The 25,463-nt window shown below is 49.5% G+C and overlaps 11 non-coding genes across 11 annotated transcripts; all 11 read right to left on the reverse strand.

The window, feature by feature from the left end:
* Positions 1-2,346: 2,346 nt before the first annotated feature.
* Trnaa-agc (transfer RNA alanine (anticodon AGC)) lies at positions 2,347-2,420 on the reverse strand. The gene has a single exon. It is a non-coding gene; the product is annotated as a tRNA-Ala (tRNA).
* A 3,105-nt stretch (positions 2,421-5,525) lies between these two features.
* Trnaa-agc (transfer RNA alanine (anticodon AGC)) lies at positions 5,526-5,599 on the reverse strand. The gene has a single exon. It is a non-coding gene; the product is annotated as a tRNA-Ala (tRNA).
* A 1,515-nt stretch (positions 5,600-7,114) lies between these two features.
* Positions 7,115-7,188, reverse strand: Trnaa-agc (transfer RNA alanine (anticodon AGC)). Its single transcript has one exon. It is a non-coding gene; the product is annotated as a tRNA-Ala (tRNA).
* Positions 7,189-10,282: 3,094 nt separating this feature from the next.
* Positions 10,283-10,356, reverse strand: Trnaa-agc (transfer RNA alanine (anticodon AGC)). Its single transcript has one exon. It is a non-coding gene; the product is annotated as a tRNA-Ala (tRNA).
* Positions 10,357-11,871: 1,515 nt separating this feature from the next.
* On the reverse strand, positions 11,872-11,945 carry Trnaa-agc (transfer RNA alanine (anticodon AGC)). The gene has a single exon. It is a non-coding gene; the product is annotated as a tRNA-Ala (tRNA).
* A 3,105-nt stretch (positions 11,946-15,050) lies between these two features.
* On the reverse strand, positions 15,051-15,124 carry Trnaa-agc (transfer RNA alanine (anticodon AGC)). The gene has a single exon. It is a non-coding gene; the product is annotated as a tRNA-Ala (tRNA).
* A 3,095-nt stretch (positions 15,125-18,219) lies between these two features.
* Positions 18,220-18,293, reverse strand: Trnaa-agc (transfer RNA alanine (anticodon AGC)). The gene has a single exon. It is a non-coding gene; the product is annotated as a tRNA-Ala (tRNA).
* Positions 18,294-19,809: 1,516 nt separating this feature from the next.
* Trnaa-agc (transfer RNA alanine (anticodon AGC)) lies at positions 19,810-19,883 on the reverse strand. The gene has a single exon. It is a non-coding gene; the product is annotated as a tRNA-Ala (tRNA).
* Positions 19,884-21,388: 1,505 nt separating this feature from the next.
* On the reverse strand, positions 21,389-21,462 carry Trnaa-agc (transfer RNA alanine (anticodon AGC)). Its single transcript has one exon. It is a non-coding gene; the product is annotated as a tRNA-Ala (tRNA).
* A 1,505-nt stretch (positions 21,463-22,967) lies between these two features.
* On the reverse strand, positions 22,968-23,041 carry Trnaa-agc (transfer RNA alanine (anticodon AGC)). Its single transcript has one exon. It is a non-coding gene; the product is annotated as a tRNA-Ala (tRNA).
* A 1,505-nt stretch (positions 23,042-24,546) lies between these two features.
* Trnaa-agc (transfer RNA alanine (anticodon AGC)) lies at positions 24,547-24,620 on the reverse strand. The gene has a single exon. It is a non-coding gene; the product is annotated as a tRNA-Ala (tRNA).
* Between the last annotated feature and the right edge of the window lie 843 nt (positions 24,621-25,463).

Consider the following 25,463-nt stretch of genomic DNA (forward strand, 5'->3'; position numbering starts at 1 on the left):
CAAGCACATCTCGAGCCCCATTGTGCTCTCCATTGTTCATGCCAACTCAGTGCCTCGCTCTTTGCTACTGTGTAAAACTCTTGTCGTCCAACTGCAAAACACTGGGACACAACAAGTTTCCGCGTCTCCATTGCACTGATCGTACTACGAAACGCTCCCCAAACTTGGCAATCACCCATGGAGATGACTTTTCCGACTTTACACGACGCTCACGCAACGCTCACGCTAGTGACAGCCTTATTTACAGTTCGACGTCGCGCCAAAGCGAATGAGCACATTTCGCCTACGGCTTAGGCCGCTCTTGTAGTGTGGCTGCTCTGTGTCTGCAGGCAGCGAGGGGCTGCAAGCTTCCTGTGTTCGCACCTATATCACCTGTGCTTCCTTGTCAGAGACAGACTATCGCAAAACATACAACTCACTACATGAATTGATTGCTACGGCATCTGTTATCAGCAGTGACAACCAGCAACACCAGTAGCAGCCGACTGACGCAAAGAATGGGAACGTGCAGTGGGATTTACGTGAAATCGGCGCAAGGCAGATCTTTCCGACGTAGGCTTCAGAATCTTATGGGAACATTTGTACTGTTCCTAAATTAAGTGTAGGTGTGGGAGGAGGGTGCTTCCTGCGCACGAATAAAAGCACGCTCGCCAATTGTGGATGCTAATCGTTCGCTTGTATCTGCCTACACACCTCTGCCGGTTGGGAATTGTTCCACTTGCATGGCAAGGTGCGCATGTAGGTGTGTTAAAAATTCTGGAGGCGCTGGGTATCGATCCCAGTACCTTTCGCACGCTAAGCGAGCGCTCTACCATCTGAGCTACGCCCGCCCCCCCGATAACTAGTAGTGCTACATACAGTCATATCAACGTCACAGACCCTTGCACTCCCATTATTCCGCAGACAAACACTACTCTCTATGTATCAGTGAGGGTGTCTTTCAGGTTTCGTGCATTCTGTATCGAATCGTAGTTGGCCACAATGAAAGTGGCACGCATAACGTCGAAAATAGAGTTCAGACACCACTCTGAGTAAGACGAACGTGTTGTCCCTTCTCTAGACTTCAATGACGTTAAGCCGTGATACCTAAGACAGATCTGCACTCGATGACACCACGATAACAGCCGGTCCCCACACTTACATCTTGCTCTCCCTATGACAGTATACATCATATCAGTCTGTGACGCTGGTCTTGCAACTTCTTGCGTGCGTTTATGTTCGCCGCGTCCAACACTTACCATGCACTGACCACAAAACATGGAGGAGCCGGGGCTTGAACCCGAGACCGTTCACACGCTAAGCGAACGATCTGCCAACTGAGCTACAGCTACACACACGACCAAGCCTGGCTATTCTCCATTCTTTGCGACTCTGATGTGCACGGACACGATGGTTGGTTGGTTTGTAGCGGCGAAGGTACCAGAATACAAAGGCGCGGACACGTTCATATACACAAGAGTTCCAAGTAGTTTCGATGCTCTGGTATTACGAATGCAAATTCCGTCTGTTTTGAACGTCTTAAATTGAAAGGGCGGTCACAAATTGGTCCATTTCACTCCTTGTCGACAATCACACAGCACCTTAGGTAACAAGCACATCTCGAGCCCCATTGTGCTCTCCATTGTTCATGCCAACTCAGTGCCTCGCCCTTTGCTACTGTGTAAAACTCTTGTCGTCCAACTGCAAAACACTGGGACACAACAAGTTTCCGCGTCTCCATTGCACTGATCGTACTACGAAACGCTCCCCAAACTTGGCAATCACCCATGCAGATGACTTTTCCGACTTTACACGACGCTCACGCAACGCTCACGCTAGTGACAGCCTTATTTACAGTTCGACGTCGCGCCAAAGCGAATGAGCACATTTCGCCTACGGCTTAGGCCGCTCTTGTAGTGTGGCTGCTCTGTGTCTGCAGGCAGCGAGGGGCTGCAAGCTTCCTGTGTTCGCACCTATATCACCTGTGCTTCCTTGTCAGAGACAGACTATCGCAAAACATACAACTCACTACATGAATTGATTGCTACGGCATCTGTTATCAGCAGTGACAACCAGCAACACCAGTAGCAGCCGACTGACGCAAAGAATGGGAACGTGCAGTGGGATTTACGTGAAATCGGCGCAAGGCAGATCTTTCCGACGTAGGCTTCAGAATCTTATGGGAACATTTGTACTGTTCCTAAATTAAGTGTAGGTGTGGGAGGAGGGTGCTTCCTGCGCACGAATAAAAGCACGCTCGCCAATTGTGGATGCTAATCGTTCGCTTGTATCTGCCTACACACCTCTGCCGGTTGGGAATTGTTCCACTTGCATGGCAAGGTGCGCATGTAGGTGTGTTAAAAATTCTGGAGGCGCTGGGTATCGATCCCAGTACCTCTCGCACGCTAAGCGAGCGCTCTACCATCTGAGCTACGCCCACCCCCCCGATAACTAGTAGTGCCACATACAGTCGTATCAACGTCACAGACCCTTGCACTCCCATTATTCCGCAGACAAACACTACTCTCTATGTATCAGTGAGGGTGTCTTTCAGGTTTCGTGCATTCTGTATCGAATCGTAGTTGGCCACAATGAAAGTGGTACGCATAACGTCGAAAATAGAGTTCAGACACCGCTCTGAGTAAGACGAACGTGTTGTCCCTTCTCTAGACTTCAATGACGTTAAGCCGTGATACCTAAGACAGATCTGCACTCGATGACACCACGATAACAGCCGGTCCCCACACTTACATCTTGCTCTCCTTATGACAGTATACATCATACCAGTCTGTGACGCTGGTTTTTCAACTTATTGCGTGCGTTTATGTTCGCCGCGACCAACACTTACCGTGCACTGACCACAAAACATGGAGGAGCCGGGGCTTGAACCCGAGACCGTTCACACGCTAAGCGAACGATCTGCCAACTGAGCTACAGCTACACACACGACCAAGCCTGGCTATTCTCCATTCTTTGCGACTCTGATGTGCACGGACTCGATGGTTGGTTGGTTTGTAGCGGCGAAGGTACCAGAATACAAAGGCGCGGACACGTTCATATACACAAGAGTTCCAAGTAGTTTCGATGCTCTGGTATTACGAATGCAAATTCCGTCTGTTTTGAACGTCTTAAATTGAAAGGGCGGTCACAAATTGGTCCATTTCACTCCTTGTCGACAATCACACAGCACCTGAGGTAACAAGCACATCTCGAGCCCCATTGTGCTCTCCATTGTTCATGCCAACTCAGTGCCTCGCTCTTTGCTACTGTGTAAAACTCTTGTCGTCCAACTGCAAAACACTGGGACACAACAAGTTTCCGCGTCTCCATTGCACTGATCGTACTACGAAACGCTCCCCAAACTTGGCAATCACCCATGGAGATGACTTTTCCGACTTTACACGACGCTCACGCAACGCTCACGCTAGTGACAGCCTTATTTACAGTTCGACGTCGCGCCAAAGCGAATGAGCACATTTCGCCTACGGCTTAGGCCGCTCTTCTAGTGTGGCTGCTCTGTGTCTGCAGGCAGCGAGGGGCTGCAAGCTTCCTGTGTTCGCACCTATATCACCTGTGCTTCCTTGTCAGAGACAGACTATCGCAAAACATACAACTCACTCCATGAATTGATTGCTACGGCATCTGTTATCAGCAGTCACAACCAGCAACACCAGTAGCAGCCGACTGACGCAAAGAATGGGAACGTGCAGTGGGATTTACGTGAAATCGGCGCAAGGCAGATCTTTCCGACGTAGGCTTGAGAATCTTATGGGAACATTTGTACTGTTTCTAAATTAAGTGTAGGTGTGGGAGGAGGGTGCTTCCTGCGCACTAATAAAAGCACGCTCGCCAATTGTGGATGCTAATCGTTCGCTTGTATCTGCCTACACACCTCTGCCGGTTGGGAATTATTCCACTTGCATGGCAAGGTGCGCATGTAGGTGTGTTAAAAATTCTGGAGGCGCTGGGTATCGATCCCAGTACCTCTCGCACGCTAAGCGAGCGCTCCACCATCTGAGCTACGCCCACCCCCCCGATAACTAATAGTGCCACATACAGTCGTATCAACGTCACAGACCCTTGCACTCCCATTATTCCGCAGACAAACACTACTCTCTATGTATCAGTGAGGGTGTCTTTCAGGTTTCGTGCATTCTGTATCGAATCGTAGTTGGCCACAATGAAAGTGGTACGCATAACGTCGAAAATAGAGTTCAGACACCGCTCTGAGTAAGACGAACGTGTTGTCCCTTCTCTAGACTTCAATGACGTTAAGCCGTGATACCTAAGACAGATCTGCACTCGATGACACCACGATAACAGCCGGTCCCCACACTTACATCTTGCTCTCCTTATGACAGTATACATCATATCAGTCTGTGACGCTGGTTTTTCAACTTCTTGCGTGCGTTTATGTTCGCCGCGACCAACACTTACCATGCACTGACCACAAAACATGGAGGAGCCGGGGCTTGAACCCGAGACCGTTCACACGCTAAGCGAACGATCTGCCAACTGAGCTACAGCTACACACACGACCAAGCCTGGCTATTCTCCATTCTTTGCGACTCTGATGTGCACGGACTCGATGGTTGGTTGGTTTGTAGCGGCGAAGGTACCAGAATACAAAGGCGCGGACACGTTCATATACACAAGAGTTCCAAGTAGTTTCGATGCTCTGGTATTACGAATGCAAATTCCGTCTGTTTTGAACGTCTTAAATTGAAAGGGCGGTCACAAATTGGTCCATTTCACTCCTTGTCGACAATCACACAGCACCTGAGGTAACAAGCACATCTCGAGCCCCATTGTGCTCTCCATTGTTCATGCCAACTCAGTGCCTCGCTCTTTGGTACTGTGTGAAACTCTTGTCGTCCAACTGCAAAACACTGGGACACAACAAGTTTCCGCGTCTCCATTGCACTGATCGTACTACGAAACGCTCCCCAAACTTGGCAATCACCCATGCAGATGACTTTTCCGACTTTACACGACGCTCACGCAACGCTCACGCTAGTGACAGCCTTATTTACAGTTCGACGTCGCGCCAAAGCGAATGAGCACATTTCGCCTAAGGCTTAGGCCGCTCTTCTAGTGTGGCTGCTCTGTGTCTGCAGGCAGCGAGGGGCTGCAAGCTTCCTGTGTTCGCACCTATATCACCTGTGCTTCCTTGTCAGAGACAGACTATCGCAAAACATACAACTCACTCCATGAATTGATTGCTACGGCATCTGTTATCAGCAGTCACAACCAGCAACACCAGTAGCAGCCGACTGCACGCAAAGAATGGGAACGTGCAGTGGGATATACGTGAAATCGGCGCAAGGCAGATCTTTCCGACGTAGGCTTGAGAATCTTATGGGAACATTTGTACTGTTTCTAAATTAAGTGTAGGTGTGGGAGGAGGGTGCTTCCTGCGCACGAATAAAAGCACGCTCGCCAATTGTGGATGCTAATCGTTCACTTGTATCTGCCTACACACCTCTGCCGGTTGGGAATTATTCCACTTGCATGGCAATGTGCGCATGTAGGTGTGTTAAAAATTCTGGAGGCGCTGGGTATCGATCCCAGTACCTCTCGCACGCTAAGCGAGCGCTCTACCATCTGAGCTACGCCCACCCCCCCGATAACTAGTAGTGCCACATACAGTCGTATCAACGTCACAGACCCTTGCACTCCCATTATTCCGCAGACAAACACTACTCTCTATGTATCAGTGAGGGTGTCTTTCAGGTTTCGTGCATTCTGTATCGAATCGTAGTTGGCCACAATGAAAGTGGTACGCATAACGTCGAAAATAGAGTTCAGACACCGCTCTGAGTAAGACGAACGTGTTGTCCCTTCTCTAGACTTCAATGACGTTAAGCCGTGATACCTAAGACAGATCTGCACTCGATGACACCACGATAACAGCCGGTCCCCACACTTACATCTTGCTCTCCTTATGACAGTATACATCATATCAGTCTGTGACGCTGGTTTTTCAACTTCTTGCGTGCGTTTATGTTCGCCGCGACCAACACTTACCATGCACTGACCACAAAACATGGAGGAGCCGGGGCTTGAACCCGAGACCGTTCACACGCTAAGCGAACGATCTGCCAACTGAGCTACAGCTACACACACGACCAAGCCTGGCTATTCTCCATTCTTTGCGACTCTGATGTGCACGGACTCGATGGTTGGTTGGTTTGTAGCGGCGAAGGTACCAGAATACAAAGGCGCGGACACGTTCATATACACAAGAGTTCCAAGTAGTTTCGATGCTCTGGTATTACGAATGCAAATTCCGTCTGTTTTGAACGTCTTAAATTGAAAGGGCGGTCACAAATTGGTCCATTTCACTCCTTGTCGACAATCACACAGCACCTTAGGTAACAAGCACATCTCGAGCCCCATTGTGCTCTCCATTGTTCATGCCAACTCAGTGCCTCGCCCTTTGCTACTGTGTAAAACTCTTGTCGTCCAACTGCAAAACACTGGGACACAACAAGTTTCCGCGTCTCCATTGCACTGATCGTACTACGAAACGCTCCCCAAACTTGGCAATCACCCATGCAGATGACTTTTCCGACTTTACACGACGCTCACGCAACGCTCACGCTAGTGACAGCCTTATTTACAGTTCGACGTCGCGCCAAAGCGAATGAGCACATTTCGCCTACGGCTTAGGCCGCTCTTGTAGTGTGGCTGCTCTGTGTCTGCAGGCAGCGAGGGGCTGCAAGCTTCCTGTGTTCGCACCTATATCACCTGTGCTTCCTTGTCAGAGACAGACTATCGCAAAACATACAACTCACTACATGAATTGATTGCTACGGCATCTGTTATCAGCAGTGACAACCAGCAACACCAGTAGCAGCCGACTGACGCAAAGAATGGGAACGTGCAGTGGGATTTACGTGAAATCGGCGCAAGGCAGATCTTTCCGACGTAGGCTTCAGAATCTTATGGGAACATTTGTACTGTTCCTAAATTAAGTGTAGGTGTGGGAGGAGGGTGCTTCCTGCGCACGAATAAAAGCACGCTCGCCAATTGTGGATGCTAATCGTTCGCTTGTATCTGCCTACAAACCTCTGCCGGTTGGGAATTGTTCCACTTGCATGGCAAGGTGCGCATGTAGGTGTGTTAAAAATTCTGGAGGCGCTGGGTATCGATCCCAGTACCTCTCGCACGCTAAGCGAGCGCTCTACCATCTGAGCTACGCCCACCCCCCCGATAACTAGTAGTGCTACATACAGTCGTATCAACGTCACAGACCCTTGCACTCCCATTATTCCGCAGACAAACACTACTCTCTATGTATCAGTGAGGGTGTCTTTCAGGTTTCGTGCATTCTGTATCGAATCGTAGTTGGCCACAATGAAAGTGGTACGCATAACGTCGAAAATAGAGTTCAGACACCGCTCTGAGTAAGACGAACGTGTTGTCCCTTCTCTAGACTTCAATGACGTTAAGCCGTGATACCTAAGACAGATCTGCACTCGATGACACCACGATAACAGCCGGTCCCCACACTTACATCTTGCTCTCCTTATGACAGTATACATCATACCAGTCTGTGACGCTGGTTTTTCAACTTCTTGCGTGCGTTTATGTTCGCCGCGACCAACACTTACCGTGCACTGACCACAAAACATGGAGGAGCCGGGGCTTGAACCCGAGACCGTTCACACGCTAAGCGAACGATCTGCCAACTGAGCTACAGCTACACACACGACCAAGCCTGGCTATTCTCCATTCTTTGCGACTCTGATGTGCACGGACTCGATGGTTGGTTGGTTTGTAGCGGCGAAGGTACCAGAATACAAAGGCGCGGACACGTTCATATACACAAGAGTTCCAAGTAGTTTCGATGCTCTGGTATTACGAATGCAAATTCCGTCTGTTTTGAACGTCTTAAATTGAAAGGGCGGTCACAAATTGGTCCATTTCACTCCTTGTCGACAATCACACAGCACCTGAGGTAACAAGCACATCTCGAGCCCCATTGTGCTCTCCATTGTTCATGCCAACTCAGTGCCTCGCTCTTTGCTACTGTGTAAAACTCTTGTCGTCCAACTGCAAAACACTGGGACACAACAAGTTTCCGCGTCTCCATTGCACTGATCGTACTACGAAACGCTCCCCAAACTTGGCAATCACCCATGGAGATGACTTTTCCGACTTTACACGACGCTCACGCAACGCTCACGCTAGTGACAGCCTTATTTACAGTTCGACGTCGCGCCAAAGCGAATGAGCACATTTCGCCTACGGCTTAGGCCGCTCTTCTAGTGTGGCTGCTCTGTGTCTGCAGGCAGCGAGGGGCTGCAAGCTTCCTGTGTTCGCACCTATATCACCTGTGCTTCCTTGTCAGAGACAGACTATCGCAAAACATACAACTCACTCCATGAATTGATTGCTACGGCATCTGTTATCAGCAGTCACAACCAGCAACACCAGTAGCAGCCGACTGACGCAAAGAATGGGAACGTGCAGTGGGATTTACGTGAAATCGGCGCAAGGCAGATCTTTCCGACGTAGGCTTGAGAATCTTATGGGAACATTTGTACTGTTTCTAAATTAAGTGTCGGTGTGGGAGGAGGGTGCTTCCTGCGCACTAATAAAAGCACGCTCGCCAATTGTGGATGCTAATCGTTCGCTTGTATCTGCCTACACACCTCTGCCGGTTGGGAATTATTCCACTTGCATGGCAAGGTGCGCATGTAGGTGTGTTAAAAATTCTGGAGGCGCTGGGTATCGATCCCAGTACCTCTCGCACGCTAAGCGAGCGCTCCACCATCTGAGCTACGCCCACCCCCCCGATAACTAATAGTGCCACATACAGTCGTATCAACGTCACAGACCCTTGCACTCCCATTATTCCGCAGACAAACACTACTCTCTATGTATCAGTGAGGGTGTCTTTCAGGTTTCGTGCATTCTGTATCGAATCGTAGTTGGCCACAATGAAAGTGGTACGCATAACGTCGAAAATAGAGTTCAGACACCGCTCTGAGTAAGACGAACGTGTTGTCCCTTCTCTAGACTTCAATGACGTTAAGCCGTGATACCTAAGACAGATCTGCACTCGATGACACCACGATAACAGCCGGTCCCCACACTTACATCTTGCTCTCCTTATGACAGTATACATCATATCAGTCTGTGACGCTGGTTTTTCAACTTCTTGCGTGCGTTTATGTTCGCCGCGACCAACACTTACCATGCACTGACCACAAAACATGGAGGAGCCGGGGCTTGAACCCGAGACCGTTCACACGCTAAGCGAACGATCTGCCAACTGAGCTACAGCTACACACACGACCAAGCCTGGCTATTCTCCATTCTTTGCGACTCTGATGTGCACGGACTCGATGGTTGGTTGGTTTGTAGCGGCGAAGGTACCAGAATACAAAGGCGCGGACACGTTCATATACACAAGAGTTCCAAGTAGTTTCGATGCTCTGGTATTACGAATGCAAATTCCGTCTGTTTTGAACGTCTTAAATTGAAAGGGCGGTCACAAATTGGTCCATTTCACTCCTTGTCGACAATCACACAGCACCTGAGGTAACAAGCACATCTCGAGCCCCATTGTGCTCTCCATTGTTCATGCCAACTCAGTGCCTCGCTCTTTGGTACTGTGTGAAACTCTTGTCGTCCAACTGCAAAACACTGGGACACAACAAGTTTCCGCGTCTCCATTGCACTGATCGTACTACGAAACGCTCCCCAAACTTGGCAATCACCCATGCAGATGACTTTTCCGACTTTACACGACGCTCACGCTAGTGACAGCCTTATTTACAGTTCGACGTCGCGCCAAAGCGAATGAGCACATTTCGCCTAAGGCTTAGGCCGCTCTTCTAGTGTGGCTGCTCTGTGTCTGCAGGCAGCGAGGGGCTGCAAGCTTCCTGTGTTCGCACCTATATCACCTGTGCTTCCTTGTCAGAGACAGACTATCGCAAAACATACAACTCACTCCATGAATTGATTGCTACGGCATCTGTTATCAGCAGTCACAACCAGCAACACCAGTAGCAGCCGACTGCACGCAAAGAATGGGAACGTGCAGTGGGATATACGTGAAATCGGCGCAAGGCAGATCTTTCCGACGTAGGCTTGAGAATCTTATGGGAACATTTGTACTGTTTCTAAATTAAGTGTAGGTGTGGGAGGAGGGTGCTTCCTGCGCACGAATAAAAGCACGCTCGCCAATTGTGGATGCTAATCGTTCACTTGTATCTGCCTACACACCTCTGCCGGTTGGGAATTATTCCACTTGCATGGCAATGTGCGCATGTAGGTGTGTTAAAAATTCTGGAGGCGCTGGGTATCGATCCCAGTACCTCTCGCACGCTAAGCGAGCGCTCTACCATCTGAGCTACGCCCACCCCCCCGATAACTAGTAGTGCCACATACAGTCGTATCAACGTCACAGACCCTTGCACTCCCATTATTCCGCAGACAAACACTACTCTCTATGTATCAGTGAGGGTGTCTTTCAGGTTTCGTGCATTCTGTATCGAATCGTAGTTGGCCACAATGAAAGTGGTACGCATAACGTCGAAAATAGAGTTCAGACACCGCTCTGAGTAAGACGAACGTGTTGTCCCTTCTCTAGACTTCAATGACGTTAAGCCGTGATACCTAAGACAGATCTGCACTCGATGACACCACGATAACAGCCGGTCCCCACACTTACATCTTGCTCTCCTTATGACAGTATACATCATATCAGTCTGTGACGCTGGTTTTTCAACTTCTTGCGTGCGTTTATGTTCGCCGCGACCAACACTTACCATGCACTGACCACAAAACATGGAGGAGCCGGGGCTTGAACCCGAGACCGTTCACACGCTAAGCGAACGATCTGCCAACTGAGCTACAGCTACACACACGACCAAGCCTGGCTATTCTCCATTCTTTGCGACTCTGATGTGCACGGACTCGATGGTTGGTTGGTTTGTAGCGGCGAAGGTACCAGAATACAAAGGCGCGGACACGTTCATATACACAAGAGTTCCAAGTAGTTTCGATGCTCTGGTATTACGAATGCAAATTCCGTCTGTTTTGAACGTCTTAAATTGAAAGGGCGGTCACAAATTGGTCCATTTCACTCCTTGTCGACAATCACACAGCACCTTAGGTAACAAGCACATCTCGAGCCCCATTGTGCTCTCCATTGTTCATGCCAACTCAGTGCCTCGCCCTTTGCTACTGTGTAAAACTCTTGTCGTCCAACTGCAAAACACTGGGACACAACAAGTTTCCGCGTCTCCATTGCACTGATCGTACTACGAAACGCTCCCCAAACTTGGCAATCACCCATGCAGATGACTTTTCCGACTTTACACGACGCTCACGCAACGCTCACGCTAGTGACAGCCTTATTTACAGTTCGACGTCGCGCCAAAGCGAATGAGCACATTTCGCCTACGGCTTAGGCCGCTCTTCTAGTGTGGCTGCTCTGTGTCTGCAGGCAGCGAGGGGCTGCAAGCTTCCTGTGTTCGCACCTATATCACCTGTGCTTCCTTGTCAGAGACAGACTATCGCAAAACATACAACTCACTACATGAATTGATTGCTACGGCATCTGTTATAAGCAGTCACAACCAGCAACACCAGTAGCAGCCGACTGACGCAAAGAATGGGAACGTGCAGTGGGATTTACGTGAAATCGGCGCAAGGCAGATCTTTCCGACGTAGGCTTCAGAATCTTATGGGAACATTTGTACTGTTCCTAAATTAAGTGTAGGTGTGGGAGGAGGGTGCTTCCTGCGCACGAATAAAAGCACGCTCGCCAATTGTGGATGCTAATCGTTCGCTTGTATCTGCCTACAAACCTCTGCCGGTTGGGAATTGTTCCACTTGCATGGCAAGGTGCGCATGTAGGTGTGTTAAAAATTCTGGAGGCGCTGGGTATCGATCCCAGTACCTCTCGCACGCTAAGCGAGCGCTCTACCATCTGAGCTACGCCCACCCCCCCGATAACTAGTAGTGCTACATACAGTCGTATCAACGTCACAGACCCTTGCACTCCCATTATTCCGCAGACAAACACTACTCTCTATGTATCAGTGAGGGTGTCTTTCAGGTTTCGTGCATTCTGTATCGAATCGTAGTTGGCCACAATGAAAGTGGTACGCATAACGTCGAAAATAGAGTTCAGACACCGCTCTGAGTAAGACGAACGTGTTGTCCCTTCTCTAGACTTCAATGACGTTAAGCCGTGATACCTAAGACAGATCTGCACTCGATGACACCACGATAACAGCCGGTCCCCACACTTACATCTTGCTCTCCTTATGACAGTATACATCATACCAGTCTGTGACGCTGGTTTTTCAACTTCTTGCGTGCGTTTATGTTCGCCGCGACCAACACTTACCGTGCACTGACCACAAAACATGGAGGAGCCGGGGCTTGAACCCGAGACCGTTCACACGCTAAGCGAACGATCTGCCAACTGAGCTACAGCTACACACACGACCAAGCCTGGCTATTCTCCATTCTTTGCGACTCTGATGTGCACGGACTCGATGGTTGGTTGGTTTGTAGCGGCGAAGGTACCAGAATACAAAGGCGCGGACACGTTCATATACACAAGAGTTCCAAGTAGTTTCGATGCTCTGGTATTACGAATGCAAATTCCGTCTGTTTTGAACGTCTTAAATTGAAAGGGCGGTCACAAATTGGTCCATTTCACTCCTTGTCGACAATCACACAGCACCTGAGGTAACAAGCACATCTCGAGCCCCATTGTGCTCTCCATTGTTCATGCCAACTCAGTGCCTCGCTCTTTGCTACTGTGTAAAACTCTTGTCGTCCAACTGCAAAACACTGGGACACAACAAGTTTCCGCGTCTCCATTGCACTGATCGTACTACGAAACGCTCCCCAAACTTGGCAATCACCCATGGAGATGACTTTTCCGACTTTACACGACGCTCACGCAACGCTCACGCTAGTGACAGCCTTATTTACAGTTCGACGTCGCGCCAAAGCGAATGAGCACATTTCGCCTACGGCTTAGGCCGCTCTTCTAGTGTGGCTGCTCTGTGTCTGCAGGCAGCGAGGGGCTGCAAGCTTCCTGTGTTCGCACCTATATCACCTGTGCTTCCTTGTCAGAGACAGACTATCGCAAAACATACAACTCACTCCATGAATTGATTGCTACGGCATCTGTTATCAGCAGTCACAACCAGCAACACCAGTAGCAGCCGACTGACGCAAAGAATGGGAACGTGCAGTGGGATTTACGTGAAATCGGCGCAAGGCAGATCTTTCCGACGTAGGCTTGAGAATCTTATGGGAACATTTGTACTGTTTCTAAATTAAGTGTCGGTGTGGGAGGAGGGTGCTTCCTGCGCACTAATAAAAGCACGCTCGCCAATTGTGGATGCTAATCGTTCGCTTGTATCTGCCTACACACCTCTGCCGGTTGGGAATTATTCCACTTGCATGGCAAGGTGCGCATGTAGGTGTGTTAAAAATTCTGGAGGCGCTGGGTATCGATCCCAGTACCTCTCGCACGCTAAGCGAGCGCTCCACCATCTGAGCTACGCCCACCCCCCCGATAACTAATAGTGCCACATACAGTCGTATCAACGTCACAGACCCTTGCACTCCCATTATTCCGCAGACAAACACTACTCTCTATGTATCAGTGAGGGTGTCTTTCAGGTTTCGTGCATTCTGTATCGAATCGTAGTTGGCCACAATGAAAGTGGTACGCATAACGTCGAAAATAGAGTTCAGACACCGCTCTGAGTAAGACGAACGTGTTGTCCCTTCTCTAGACTTCAATGACGTTAAGCCGTGATACCTAAGACAGATCTGCACTCGATGACACCACGATAACAGCCGGTCCCCACACTTACATCTTGCTCTCCTTATGACAGTATACATCATATCAGTCTGTGACGCTGGTTTTTCAACTTCTTGCGTGCGTTTATGTTCGCCGCGACCAACACTTACCATGCACTGACCACAAAACATGGAGGAGCCGGGGCTTGAACCCGAGACCGTTCACACGCTAAGCGAACGATCTGCCAACTGAGCTACAGCTACACACACGACCAAGCCTGGCTATTCTCCATTCTTTGCGACTCTGATGTGCACGGACTCGATGGTTGGTTGGTTTGTAGCGGCGAAGGTACCAGAATACAAAGGCGCGGACACGTTCATATACACAAGAGTTCCAAGTAGTTTCGATGCTCTGGTATTACGAATGCAAATTCCGTCTGTTTTGAACGTCTTAAATTGAAAGGGCGGTCACAAATTGGTCCATTTCACTCCTTGTCGACAATCACACAGCACCTGAGGTAACAAGCACATCTCGAGCCCCATTGTGCTCTCCATTGTTCATGCCAACTCAGTGCCTCGCTCTTTGGTACTGTGTGAAACTCTTGTCGTCCAACTGCAAAACACTGGGACACAACAAGTTTCCGCGTCTCCATTGCACTGATCGTACTACGAAACGCTCCCCAAACTTGGCAATCACCCATGCAGATGACTTTTCCGACTTTACACGACGCTCACGCAACGCTCACGCTAGTGACAGCCTTATTTACAGTTCGACGTCGCGCCAAAGCGAATGAGCACATTTCGCCTAAGGCTTAGGCCGCTCTTCTAGTGTGGCTGCTCTGTGTCTGCAGGCAGCGAGGGGCTGCAAGCTTCCTGTGTTCGCACCTATATCACCTGTGCTTCCTTGTCAGAGACAGACTATCGCAAAACATACAACTCACTCCATGAATTGATTGCTACGGCATCTGTTATCAGCAGTCACAACCAGCAACACCAGTAGCAGCCGACTGCACGCAAAGAATGGGAACGTGCAGTGGGATATACGTGAAATCGGCGCAAGGCAGATCTTTCCGACGTAGGCTTGAGAATCTTATGGGAACATTTGTACTGTTTCTAAATTAAGTGTAGGTGTGGGAGGAGGGTGCTTCCTGCGCACGAATAAAAGCACGCTCGCCAATTGTGGATGCTAATCGTTCACTTGTATCTGCCTACACACCTCTGCCGGTTGGGAATTATTCCACTTGCATGGCAATGTGCGCATGTAGGTGTGTTAAAAATTCTGGAGGCGCTGGGTATCGATCCCAGTACCTCTCGCACGCTAAGCGAGCGCTCTACCATCTGAGCTACGCCCACCCCCCCGATAACTAGTAGTGCCACATACAGTCGTATCAACGTCACAGACCCTTGCACTCCCATTATTCCGCAGACAAACACTACTCTCTATGTATCAGTGAGGGTGTCTTTCAGGTTTCGTGCATTCTGTATCGAATCGTAGTTGGCCACAATGAAAGTGGTACGCATAACGTCGAAAATAGAGTTCAGACACCGCTCTGAGTAAGACGAACGTGTTGTCCCTTCTCTAGACTTCAATGACGTTAAGCCGTGATACCTAAGACAGATCTGCACTCGATGACACCACGATAACAGCCGGTCCCCACACTTACATCTTGCTCTCCTTATGACAGTATACATCATATCAGTCTGTGACGCTGGTTTTTCAACTTCTTGCGTGCGTTTATGTTCGCCGCGACCAACACTTACCATGCACTGACCACAAAACATGGAGGAGCCGGGGCTTGAACCCGAGACCGTTCACACGCTAAGCGAACGATCTGCCAACTGAGCTACAGCTACACACACGACCAAGCCTGGCTATTCTCCATTCTTTGCGACTCTGATGTGCACGGACTCGATGGTTGGTTGGTTTGTAGCGGCGAAGGTACCAGAATACAAAGGCGCGGACACGTTCATATACACAAGAGTTCCAAGTAGTTTCGATGCTCTGGTATTACGAATGCAAATTCCGTCTGTTTTGAACGTCTTAAATTGAAAGGGCGGTCACAAATTGGTCCATTTCACTCCTTGTCGACAATCACACAGCACCTGAGGTAACAAGCACATCTCGAGCCCCATTGTGCTCTCCATTGTTCATGCCAACTCAGTGCCTCGCTCTTTGCTACTGTGTGAAACTCTTGTCGTCCAACTGCAAAACACTGGGACACAACAAGTTTCCGCGTCTCCATTGCACTGATCGTACTACGAAACGCTCCCCAAACTTGGCAATCACCCATGCAGATGACTTTTCCGACTTTACACGACGCTCACGCTAGTGACAGCCTTATTTACTGTTCGACGTCGCGCCAAAGCGAATGAGCACATTTCGCCTAAGGCTTAGGCCGCTCTTCTAGTGTGGCTGCTCTGTGTCTGCAGGCAGCGAGGGGCTGCAAGCTTCCTGTGTTCGCACCTATATCACCTGTGCTTCCTTGTCAGAGACAGACTATCGCAAAACATACAACTCACTCCATGAATTGATTGCTACGACATCTGTTATCAGCAGTCACAAGCAGCAACACCAGTAGCAGCCGACTGCACGCAAAGAATGGGAACGTGCAGTGGGATTTACGTGAAATCGGCGCAAGGCAGATCTTTCCGACGTAGGCTTGAGAATCTTATGGGAACATTTGTACTGTTTCTAAATTAAGTGTAGGTGTGGGAGGAGGGTGCTTCCTGCGCACGAATAAAAGCACGCTCGCCAATTGTGGATGCTAATCGTTCGCTTGTATCTGCCTACACACCTCTGCCGTTTGGGAATTATTCCACTTGCATGGCAAGGTGCGCATGTAGGTGTGTAAAAAGTTCTGGAGGCGCTGGGTATCGATCCCAGTACCTCTCGCACGCTAAGGGAGCGCTCTACCATCTGAGCTACGCCCACCCCCCCCATAACTAGTAGTGCTACATACAGTCGTATCAACGTCACAGACCCTTGCACTCCCATTATTCCGCAGACAAACACTACTCTCTATGTATCAGTGAGGGTGTCTTTCAGGTTTCGTGCATTCTGTATCGAATCGTAGTTGGCCACAATGAAAGTGGTACGCATAACGTCGAAAATAGAGTTCAGACACCGCTCTGAGTAAGACGAACGTGTTGTCCCTTCTCTAGACTTCAATGACGTTAAGCCGTGATACCTAAGACAGATCTGCACTCGATGACACCACGATAACAGCCGGTCCCCACACTTACATCTTGCTCTCCTTATGACAGTATACATCATATCAGTCTGTGACGCTGGTTTTGCAACTTCTTGCGTGCGTTTATGTTCGCCGCGACCAACACTTACCATGCACTGACCACAAAACATGGAGGAGCCGGGGCTTGAACCCGAGACCGTTCACACGCTAAGCGAACGATCTGCCAACTGAGCTACAGCTACACACACGACCAAGCCTGGCTATTCTCCATTCTTTGCGACTCTGATGTGCACGGACACGATGGTTGGTTGGTTTGTAGCGGCGAAGGTACCAGAATACAAAGCCGCGGACACGTTCATATACACAAGAGTTCCAAGTAGTTTCGATGCTCTGGTATTACGAATGCAAATTCCGTCTGTTTTGAACGTCTTAAATTGAAAGGGCGGTCACAAATTGGTCCATTTCACTCCTTGTCCACAATCACACAGCACCTGAGGTAACAAGCACATCTCGAGCCCCATTGTGCTCTCCATTGTTCATGCCAACTCAGTGCCTCGCTCTTTGCTACTGTGTAAAACTCTTGTCGTCCAACTGAAAAACACTGGGACACAACAAGTTTCCGCGTCTCCATTGCACTGATCGTACTACGAAACGCTCCCCAAACTTGGCAATCACCCATGCAGATGACTTTTCCGACTTTACACGACGCTCACGCAACGCTCACGCTAGTGACAGCCTTATTTACAGTTCGACGTCGCGCCAAAGCGAATGAGCACATTTCGCCTACGGCTTAGGCCGCTCTTTTACTGTGGCTGCTCTGTGTCTGCAGGCAGCGAGGGGCTGCAAGCTTCCTGTGTTCGCACCTATATCACCTGTGCTTCCTTGTCAGAGACAGACTATCGCAAAACATACAACTCACTCCATGAATTGATTGCTACGGCATCTGTTATAAGCAGTCACAACCAGCAACACCAGTAGCAGCCGACTGCACGCAAAGAATGGGAACGTGCAGTGGGATTTACGTGAAATCGGCGCAAGGCAGATCATTCCGACGTAGGCTTGAGAATCTTATGGGAACATTTGTACTGTTTCTAAATTAAGTGTAGGTGTGGGAGGAGGGTGCTTCCTGCGCACGAATAAAAGCACGCTCGCCAATTGTGGATGCTAATCGTTCGCTTGTTTCTGCCTACACACCTCTGCCGGTTGGGAATTATTCCACTTGCATGGCAAGGTGCGCATGTAGGTGTGTTAAAAATTCTGGAGGCGCTGGGTATCGATCCCAGTACCTCTCGCACGCTAAGCGAGCGCTCTACCATCTGAGCTACGCCCACCCCCCCGGTAACTAGTAGTGCCACATACAGTCGTATCAACGTCACAGACCCTTGCACTCCCATTATTCCGCAGACAAACACTACTCTCTATGTATCAGTGAGGGTGTCTTTCAGGTTTCGTGCATTCTGTATCGAATCGTAGTTGGCCACAATGAAAGTGGTACGCATAACGTCGAAAATAGAGTTCAGACACCGCTCTGAGTAAGACGAACGTGTTGTCCCTTCTCTAGACTTCAATGACGTTAAGCCGTGATACCTAAGACAGATCTGCACTCGATGACACCACGATAACAGCCGGTCCCCACACTTACATCTTGCTCTCCTTATGACAGTATACATCATATCAGTCTGTGACGCTGGTTTTGCAACTTCTTGCGTGCGTTTATGTTCGCCGCGACCAACACTTACCATGCACTGACCACAAAACATGGAGGAGCCGGGGCTTGAACCCGAGACCGTTCACACGCTAAGCGAACGATCTGCCAACTGAGCTACAGCTACACACACGACCAAGCCTGGCTATTCTCCATTCTTTGCGACTCTGATGTGCACGGACACGATGGTTGGTTGGTTTGTAGCGGCGAAGGTACCAGAATACAAAGGCGCGGACACGTTCATATACACAAGAGTTCCAAGTAGTTTCGATGCTCTGGTATTACGAATGCAAATTCCGTCTGTTTTGAACGTCTTAAATTGAAAGGGCGGTCACAAATTGGTCCATTTCACTCCTTGTCGACAATCACACAGCACCTGAGGTAACAAGCACATCTCGAGCCCCATTGTGCTCTCCATTGTTCATGCCAACTCAGTGCCTCGCTCTTTGCTACTGTGTAAAACTCTTGTCGTCCAACTGCAAAACACTGGGACACAACAAGTTTCCGCGTCTCCATTGCACTGATCGTACTACGAAACGCTCCCCAAACTTGGCAATCACCCATGCAGATGACTTTTCCGACTTTACACGACGCTCACGCAACGCTCACGCTAGTGACAGCCTTATTTACAGTTCGACGTCGCGCCAAAGCGAATGAGCACATTTCGCCTACGGCTTAGGCCGCTCTTTTACTGTGGCTGCTCTGTGTCTGCAGGCAGCGAGGGGCTGCAAGCTTCCTGTGTTCGCACCTATATCACCTGTGCTTCCTTGTCAGAGACAGACTATCGCAAAACATACAACTCACTCCATGAATTGATTGCTACGGCATCTGTTATCAGCAGTCACAACCAGCAACACCAGTAGCAGCCGACTGCACGCAAAGAATGGGAACGTGCAGTGGGATTTACGTGAAATCGGCGCAAGGCAGATCTTTCCGACGTAGGCTTGAGAATCTTATGGGAACATTTGTACTGTTTCTAAATTAAGTGTAGGTGTGGGAGGAGGGTGCTTCCTGCGCACGAGTAAAAGCACGCTCGCCAATTGTGGATGCTAATCGTTCGCTTGTTTCTGCCTACACACCTCTGCCGGTTGGGAATTATTCCACTTGCATGGCAAGGTGCGCATGTAGGTGTGTTAAAAATTCTGGAGGCGCTGGGTATCGATCCCAGTACCTCTCGCACGCTAAGCGAGCGCTCTACCATCTGAGCTACGCCCACCCCCCCGGTAACTAGTAGTGCCACATACAGTCGTATCAACGTCACAGACCCTTGCACTCCCATTATTCCGCAGACAAACACTACTCTCTATGTATCAGTGAGGGTGTCTTTCAGGTTTCGTGCATTCTGTATCGAATCGTAGTTGGCCACAATGAAAGTGGTACGCATAACGTCAAAAATAGAGTTCAGACACCGCTCTGAGTAAGACGAACGTGTTGTCCCTTCTCTAGACTTCAATGACGTTAAGCCGTGATACCTAAGACAGATCTGCACTCGATGACACCACGATAACAGCCGGTCCCCACACTTACATCTTGCTCTCCTTATGACAGTATACATCATATCAGTCTGTGACGCTGGTTTTTCAACTTCTTGCGTGGGTTTATGTTCGCCGCGACCAACACTTACCATGCACTGACCACAAAACATGGAGGAGCCGGGGCTTGAACCCGAGACCGTTCACACGCTAAGCGAACGATCTGCCAACTGAGCTACAGCTACACACACGACCAAGCCTGGCTATTCTCCATTCTTTGCGACTCTGATGTGCACGGACTCGATGGTTGGTTGGTTTGTAGCGGCGAAGGTACCAGAATACAAAGGCGCGGACACGTTCATATACACAAGAGTTCCAAGTAGTTTCGATGCTCTGGTATTACGAATGCAAATTCCGTCTGTTTTGAACGTCTTAAATTGAAAGGGCGGTCACAAATTGGTCCATTTCACTCCTTGTCGACAATCACACAGCACCTGAGGTAACAAGCACATCTCGAGCCCCATTGTGCTCTCCATTGTTCATGCCAACTCAGTGCCTCGCTCTTTGCTACTGTGTGAAACTCTTGTCGTCCAACTGCAAAACACTGGGACACAACAAGTTTCCGCGTCTCCATTGCACTGATCGTACTACGAAACGCTCCCCAAACTTGGCAATCACCCATGCAGATGACTTTTCCGACTTTACACGACGCTCACGCTAGTGACAGCCTTATTTACAGTTCGACGTCGCGCCAAAGCGAATGAGCACATTTCGCCTAAGGCTTAGGCCGCTCTTCTAGTGTGGCTGCTCTGTGTCTGCAGGCAGCGAGGGGCTGCAAGCTTCCTGTGTTCGCACCTATATCACCTGTGCTTCCTTGTCAGAGACAGACTATCGCAAAACATACAACTCACTCCATGAATTGATTGCTACGGCATCTGTTATCAGCAGTCACAACCAGCAACACCAGTAGCAGCCGACTGCACGCAAAGAATGGGAACGTGCAGTGGGATTTACGTGAAATCGGCGCAAGGCAGATCATTCCGACGTAGGCTTGAGAATCTTATGGGAACATTTGTACTGTTTCTAAATTAAGTGTAGGTGTGGGAGGAGGGTGCTTCCTGCGCACGAATAAAAGCACGCTCGCCAATTGTGGATGCTAATCGTTCGCTTGTTTCTGCCTACACACCTCTGCCGGTTGGGAATTATTCCACTTGCATGGCAAGGTGCGCATGTAGGTGTGTTAAAAATTCTGGAGGCGCTGGGTATCGATCCCAGTACCTCTCGCACGCTAAGCGAGCGCTCTACCATCTGAGCTACGCCCACCCCCCCGGTAACTAGTAGTGCCACATACAGTCGTATCAACGTCACAGACCCTTGCACTCCCATTATTCCGCAGACAAACACTACTCTCTATGTATCAGTGAGGGTGTCTTTCAGGTTTCGTGCATTCTGTATCGAATCGTAGTTGGCCACAATGAAAGTGGTACGCATAACGTCGAAAATAGAGTTCAGACACCGCTCTGAGTAAGACGAACGTGTTGTCCCTTCTCTAGACTTCAATGACGTTAAGCCGTGATACCTAAGACAGATCTGCACTCGATGACACCACGATAACAGCCGGTCCCCACACTTACATCTTGCTCTCCTTATGACAGTATACATCATATCAGTCTGTGACGCTGGTTTTGCAACTTCTTGCGTGCGTTTATGTTCGCCGCGACCAACACTTACCATGCACTGACCACAAAACATGGAGGAGCCGGGGCTTGAACCCGAGACCGTTCACACGCTAAGCGAACGATCTGCCAACTGAGCTACAGCTACACACACGACCAAGCCTGGCTATTCTCCATTCTTTGCGACTCTGATGTGCACGGACACGATGGTTGGTTGGTTTGTAGCGGCGAAGGTACCAGAATACAAAGGCGCGGACACGTTCATATACACAAGAGTTCCAAGTAGTTTCGATGCTCTGGTATTACGAATGCAAATTCCGTCTGTTTTGAACGTCTTAAATTGAAAGGGCGGTCACAAATTGGTCCATTTCACTCCTTGTCCACAATCACACAGCACCTGAGGTAACAAGCACATCTCGAGCCCCATTGTGCTCTCCATTGTTCATGCCAACTCAGTGCCTCGCTCTTTGCTACTGTGTAAAACTCTTGTCGTCCAACTGCAAAACACTGGGACACAACAAGTTTCCGCGTCTCCATTGCACTGATCGTACTACGAAACGCTCCCCAAACTTGGCAATCACCCATGCAGATGACTTTTCCGACTTTACACGACGCTCACGCTAGTGACAGCCTTATTTACAGTTCGACGTCGCGCCAAAGCGAATGAGCACATTTCGCCTACGGCTTAGGCCGCTCTTTTACTGTGGCTGCTCTGTGTCTGCAGGCAGCGAGGGGCTGCAAGCTTCCTGTGTTCGCACCTATATCACCTGTGCTTCCTTGTCAGAGACAGACTATCGCAAAACATACAACTCACTCCATGAATTGATTGCTACGGCATCTGTTATCAGCAGTCACAACCAGCAACACCAGTAGCAGCCGACTGCACGCAAAGAATGGGAACGTGCAGTGGGATTTACGTGAAATCGGCGCAAGGCAGATCTTTCCGACGTAGGCTTGAGAATCTTATGGGAACATTTGTACTGTTTCTAAATTAAGTGTAGGTGTGGGAGGAGGGTGCTTCCTGCGCACGAATAAAAGCACGCTCGCCAATTGTGGATGCTAATCGTTCGCTTGTTTCTGCCTACACACCTCTGCCGGTTGGGAATTATTCCACTTGCATGGCAAGGTGCGCATGTAGGTGTGTTAAAAATTCTGGAGGCGCTGGGTATCGATCCCAGTACCTCTCGCACGCTAAGCGAGCGCTCTACCATCTGAGCTACGCCCACCCCCCCGGTAACTAGTAGTGCCACATACAGTCGTATCAACGTCACAGACCCTTGCACTCCCATTAATCCGCAGACAAACACTACTCTCTATGTATCAGTGAGGGTGTCTTTCAGGTTTCGTGCATTCTGTATCGAATCGTAGTTGGCCACAATGAAAGTGGTACGCATAACGTCGAAAATAGAGTTCAGACACCGCTCTGAGTAAGACGAACGTGTTGTCCCTTCTCTAGACTTCAATGACGTTAAGCCGTGATACCTAAGACAGATCTGCACTCGATGACACCACGATAACAGCCGGTCCCCACACTTACATCTTGCTCTCCTTATGACAGTATACATCATATCAGTCTGTGACGCTGGTTTTTCAACTTCTTGCGTGCGTTTATGTTCGCCGCGACCAACACTTACCATGCACTGACCACAAAACATGGAGGAGCCGGGGCTTGAACCCGAGACCGTTCACACGCTAAGCGAACGATCTGCCAACTGAGCTACAGCTACACACACGACCAAGCCTGGCTATTCTCCATTCTTTGCGACTCTGATGTGCACGGACTCGATGGTTGGTTGGTTTGTAGCGGCGAAGGTACCAGAATACAAAGGCGCGGACACGTTCATATACACAAGAGTTCCAAGTAGTTTCGATGCTCTGGTATTACGAATGCAAATTCCGTCTGTTTTGAACGTCTTAAATTGAAAGGGCGGTCACAAATTGGTCCATTTCACTCCTTGTCCACAATCACACAGCACCTGAGGTAACAAGCACATCTCGAGCCCCATTGTGCTCTCCATTGTTCAAGCCAACTCAGTGCCTCGCTCTTCGCTACTGTGTAAAACTCTTGTCGTCCAACTGCAAAACACTGGGACACAACAGGTTTCCGCGTCTCCATTGCACTGATCGTACTACGAAACGCTCCCCAAACTTGGCAATCACCCATGCAGATGACTTTTCCGACTTTACACGACGCTCACGCTAGTGACAGCCTTATTTACAGTTCGACGTCGCGCCAAAGCGAATGAGCACATTTCGCCTACGGCTTAGGCCGCTCTTTTACTGTGGCTGCTCTGTGTCTGCAGGCAGCGAGGGGCTGCAAGCTTCCTGTGTTCGCACCTATATCACCTGTGCTTCCTTGTCAGAGACAGACTATCGCAAAACATACAACTCACTCCATGAATTGATTGCTACGGCATCTGTTATCAGCAGTCACAACCAGCAACACCAGTAGCAGCCGACTGCACGCAAAGAATGGGAACGTGCAGTGGGATTTACGTGAAATCGGCGCAAGGCAGATCTTTCCGACGTAGGCTTGAGAATCTTATGGGAACATTTGTACTGTTTCTAAATTAAGTGTAGGTGTGGGAGGAGGGTGCTTCCTGCGCACGAGTAAAAGCACGCTCGCCAATTGTGGATGCTAATCGTTCGCTTGTTTCTGCCTACACACCTCTGCCGGTTGGGAATTATTCCACTTGCATGGCAAGGTGCGCATGTAGGTGTGTTAAAAATTCTGGAGGCGCTGGGTATCGATCCCAGTACCTCTCGCACGCTAAGCGAGCGCTCTACCATCTGAGCTACGCCCACCCCCCCGGTAACTAGTAGTGCCACATACAGTCGTATCAACGTCACAGACCCTTGCACTCCCATTATTCCGCAGACAAACACTACTCTCTATGTATCAGTGAGGGTGTCTTTCAGGTTTCGTGCATTCTGTATCGAATCGTAGTTGGCCACAATGAAAGTGGTACGCATAACGTCAAAAATAGAGTTCAGACACCGCTCTGAGTAAGACGAACGTGTTGTCCCTTCTCTAGACTTCAATGACGTTAAGCCGTGATACCTAAGACAGATCTGCACTCGATGACACCACGATAACAGCCGGTCCCCACACTTACATCTTGCTCTCCTTATGACAGTATACATCATATCAGTCTGTGACGCTGGTTTTTCAACTTCTTGCGTGGGTTTATGTTCGCCGCGACCAACACTTACCATGCACTGACCACAAAACATGGAGGAGCCGGGGCTTGAACCCGAGACCGTTCACACGCTAAGCGAACGATCTGCCAACTGAGCTACAGCTACACACACGACCAAGCCTGGCTATTCTCCATTCTTTGCGACTCTGATGTGCACGGACTCGATGGTTGGTTGGTTTGTAGCGGCGAAGGTACCAGAATACAAAGGCGCGGACACGTTCATATACACAAGAGTTCCAAGTAGTTTCGATGCTCTGGTATTACGAATGCAAATTCCGTCTGTTTTGAACGTCTTAAATTGAAAGGGCGGTCACAAATTGGTCCATTTCACTCCTTGTCGACAATCACACAGCACCTGAGGTAACAAGCACATCTCGAGCCCCATTGTGCTCTCCATTGTTCATGCCAACTCAGTGCCTCGCTCTTTGCTACTGTGTGAAACTCTTGTC

This window comes from Schistocerca gregaria, chromosome 11, assembly GCF_023897955.1.
Source record: "Schistocerca gregaria isolate iqSchGreg1 chromosome 11, iqSchGreg1.2, whole genome shotgun sequence".
Taxonomy (NCBI): domain Eukaryota; kingdom Metazoa; phylum Arthropoda; class Insecta; order Orthoptera; family Acrididae; genus Schistocerca; species Schistocerca gregaria.